Consider the following 4,800-nt stretch of genomic DNA (forward strand, 5'->3'; position numbering starts at 1 on the left):
TTGAACTGAAATGCCTTACTCTTTGATTTATTTAATTTTTTGTTTTATTGATCATATGAATTTTCCACCTGTGTGGATGTTACTTACATGATTGCAGAACATGGCAAAGGGAGTGAAGCTGTATTTGTGTGAACGCGGTGATTGATGCCATTTCAGAACCTGCAACACCCTCAATTTAAAGCTCCACCCGTTGCTTTCATACTGGGAAGAATTTGTTAGCTTTGACAGACTGAATATGTTTTGCTTAACTGGTATTTATTGGTTTAAACAGGTTTTATTTTTATTTTTTTTGGTTTACTGGCTGTTACGAAAGCCTGGGCAGAGCAGGATTTTTTCCTAAAGATTTCACTAGCAGTATGTAAACCGGAGGACCTGGAATCCTTTTGCATAACGAGGTGAGACCCACACGTCCTGGAACGTCCTCATGGCATCTAACAAAAGTTAGATGCAGCCGCTTGTACCCGTAGGTCAGAGGTAGAAAGAGGTATTGTCAGCTTCTCGTTCTTCCTCTCAAATTTACAGGCTTTGTTGCTCTCTAAACAGGCTTAGCAGGGATTATTGAGGCAAACACTTCTTACCAGGGCGGGTGAATTAGCTGGAAGAGAAGATTTTATTCATGCAGGTTGCATTCCTGGGGGGAAAAATCCCTGTTTAGAGACATCTCTGACTGTACCCAGATGGGCCAGCTGTACACCTGGGCAGGTGAGGGGGAATGGGGGGACGGACATCTGCAGACCCTGGTTGGACAAGGAGCCTGCCAAATTCTGAGTGCGTCTATCTCAGTTTCCAAAACTTTCTGAAATGCTTGTTCATGTACATGAATGTCAGATGACAGAACTATTGTATGTCTCATCTCTGTAAAGAATATGAATGCACATGCTATTTAGCTGGTTTTTGTACATCTAAACTGTTCTCATTTTTTAAATTATTATTTTTATTTTTTCTCTGAATGCCTGCTAGTTGGGCTCTAATGTGTGAGTGTTTGGGAAACAAACCCAGCTCTTATCAAGAATGCAAATAATTTCATAAAAGGCTTAGTCACTGGTGATAATTTGCAAAGGCTTCTATGATTAGTCTGTCTCTCAAAAAAAAACTTCTTGCAGCATGACTGCTTTGCACCGTACAAGACTTGGAATTGGACAAGTAGGCCAATGACCCGAAGTTTAGAAAGGGAAAGGACAGAACTGCGTTTCTTGTAAGGGCAACCAGCATAGTAGCAGAAGAAGGAAAAAAAAAAAAAAGCTACTTCTATAGTTGCAAAGTAAGGAGGAGTATGGAGAAAAACCAGAAAGTAAGGATAGGAGTAATATTGATAGAAAATGATATGAAATATACAATATAAATAAATATACAATAGCAAGTGAAGTATAAGGGAAAATTTTCTGTAAGATACTTACAAAACCTTACTGCTGATACAGAATAAAGGAATGCTTGTTCTGTATGTGGGAAGAAAATTCTCCTATTCTGTGCCTGGTAGACTGAGAGATGCAAGAAAGCTACTGTATTCTTTACAAGTCCATAACAATCTAGTAAAAGCTTGGCTGGCATGTAAATTTTTATGCTCTAGAGACCTAAATAACAGTATTGAAAGCTTAATAATGCATTTTGAAATAGGAACTTGCAATTGGAAAAAAAAAATCACTCTTTGTAGAGAAACGTGAATGATGTTTATGTTTTGTAAGCTTAGTTTGCCCACTACTGAAAATAATCGTGGTATTTGGGTTTCTGGTAGCTCTAACACATAGTATTGAGAAGACTGACTGAGCAGTTGAGTTGAAATCCTTTTCAGAGAAACGGGTGTTTTGTTTGGAGTTGTATAGGAAAATAACAGATTTGAAGCAGTACCATTCCTTTAAGTTAGCAGTGGTTTTCAGCTTTTCTTGTCTTTCCTTGAAAACCTCACTTGCTGTTACTCTGAACATCTTGTTTGTCTGGGAGACTTGTAATTCTTCACGAGATTACACTGCTAATTGCTTCTGGTGTTGGAAAGACAGAGAAAAATGTGTTTGCAGGAGAAAGGAAGGGAGGCTCGTTTATCCAGAGTCCAAATATTGTCCTTAGTATACTAATTTTTATTTTTGCTACTAAATCTTTACGTGCAAGACAGTTGATATGGAGTATCACTTGCTTTCTTTTTGTGCTTGTCCCTTATTAGCTGCTTAGGCTAATTTTTTTGTCACTTATGCAAAGACCTCACTGGTTATATAAAGACCTAATCCTTGCCGCTTCCCTCATGACAGACACCCATTTTTAGACAGACTTGCGTTCAGTTTAATGCCTGTAAACAGTTTATCTTTTGAACATTTGGACAGAAACTTGGCAGCCAACATTTGACGGGACAAACAAAGGAAAACAAATCAAGCATCACTTCCCATTAGGAAGTAAACTATTGTTTGATAGGACGGAGCACAAGATTTCCAAAACTGCCAGAAGCCATACTGCAGATGCAGTAATGCTTCACATAGGGTTATTTTGAAAATTAGAGATTTATTTTTATTTTTCATTCAATTTGTAAACTTACCATTCACAACTAACTGCTAGTGTCTGGCATATATAAAACTAAAAGTTGTTCTTTGTGTGGTCTCAGGCCTTCATTGAGGTTTAACAGGATTTGGGCCTTGCTGGTGCCTGTAATCCTTTGGCATCACTGTGTGTCTGCTGGTACAGCCAAAGAGGTTCTTGTGAATCAGGTGGGAGGAGGGAAAAAAAGTACCCGTGGGTCTTTGTTAAAGACTTTCCAGCTTGCTATAGGATAAACAGCTTCTGTTAAGCATCTGTGTCTCTCAATTCCTGATGTGTCTGGGTAGCAGACATGTAATGTTCCAGTATATTTTTTCTTGGTTGTCCCATGAAAGAATACGATTCTTGGCTGTGGTGACCGATTGGAAAGGATGTTCCCCTGTAGGCACAAAATGCAGGTTTGGGTTATCTCTTCAGGGATGAAGACTCCTGGAAGATTGGTGCTGCAGAACTCACAGCAAGCACTTCTCCAGAGCCAATCCACAGCACAGTGCCTGTAGATGAGACCTAATTCATCAACCATGCACAAGGTAAGTGCAGGTAGTAGAAGACTGTAAAGCACAGACTCAAAAATCAGGATACGAGGAGGTTGCAGTGAGGACTTCAGTTGTGCTGCAATGAAATCTGTGGAAGTTTTACATGAACTCAACAGCTCCACGCAGTGTTCTGCCTCGTTACATACTGTACTTTCGGCCTCTTCCCTTTTCTCTGCTTTCTGACCAGATTCCTCAGAGCTTTTAAGCTTAAGAGCTTTCCCCATGCTGTCCCCATCCTTCCCTCTCCTCTCTGAGGTAGCTGGTTTCAGAGTACTCCTCACAGTATTTTCTTCATCAGGAGACATTGTTCTTCCCTTACACACGTATTGATTGTGTGACCTGGCTTTCTATTTATTTTTCTGATTCCTGTTTTCCTCACAGGTATGACTTATATTTTCTAATCCTTCAAGACAGCCCAAATTTTCCTTCTCTGCTTTAATTCTCAGCAATTAAACTCCCTTTGAATACCTCTTCAGCCTCAGTAAGGGTGGGATGTTTTCCAACTTGGCCTTTTTGTTGTTGTTTTTTGTTATTATTGTCCAAGAACTTACCCAACAATTAATTTACCATTCATTTAACTTTCAGTCATCATATGATTTTGCTATATTGATTAAGCTTGTTTTCAGCATTTGTGTTTGCTTTACGGTTTTTGGTGTCTCAAATGATTTTGATAATTCCCCATTAGTGTTGGTTTATATATATATATATATGTAATTTTTTTTTCTCCTAGTGAATGAATTACAAATGGGAGGTCAGTTTGGTTGAATGTCTTATTCATATTTGTACAAGAATGTGCACATAAACCTGCAGGAAATAACCATTGTCAGCATGCTGAAAGGCAGCAGGACAGGTCTGTGTGCTGCACAGGGAACAGGTCCATGAAAGGAAATCCATGCTGAGCGGCACTCTCCCCTCTGCCACATCCTGAATCCATTTGTCTTTCCCACCCTCAGGTACATGTTAAAAGCTTTAAAGGTCACCTTTCTCCTGCTGAAACTTGCAGGAGTCAGGAATTACATTCCACGGCTGCCTAAGGACTTGGATCCAAGCCTTGTGGCTGAAAGCACAGAAGGGCCACAACTGTATTACCAATTTCCAAGCATTGGCTAGCAGTTTATTTAATGTTGGTGTCTTTGTATTGAATTGTCTGTCTGAAGCAGATATTAAGCCTAACTCTAATGCTCAGCATACAAAAGGGAAAAGTTGCAGTCCCTTGTAGTCACTTCTGTTAGTGACACAGGCTGAGGTGTGTGTGCTCGGTCTTACAGGTGGCCACGACGCTTTCCCCTTTCTTTTTATTAGATGAGTTCCAATAATCTAGCCCAATAATTAAATACCGAGCATTGGCTAGAAAAATGAATTACTGTATGTAAGTTACAGCTGGAGGTTCAGCAGAAAAGATTGAGGAGGGCTGGTTCCATGAAAATTATCCCTAAAAATAATAATTTCTCACTGCGTTTGGCTCAGCTCCTGGAGCTGACTCTGCAGCTGTATCAATGTTTGCCATGGGATGAGGGAGGGGAGGCTGAATGGGGAAGTTCAAGCCTAGGCTAAGGGTGGGTAGGGACCCTGAGAAACCAGCCCTGGCTGCTGCTGAGCTGGGTGTGATGCTTGTTTGTTTCACTGACAGATCTCAAATGTAGCTTCTAGGACAAGACACCATAAAAAATAGTGATTTAACCATGAAGATTTGGGGTAAAATTGGAACTCTCACATAGTTAAAAAGAGGTGAGCTCCCCTCTTC

The sequence above is a fragment of the Aythya marila genome, assembly GCF_965140915.1.
Source record: "Aythya marila genome assembly, chromosome: 3".
Lineage (NCBI taxonomy): Eukaryota > Metazoa > Chordata > Aves > Anseriformes > Anatidae > Aythya > Aythya marila.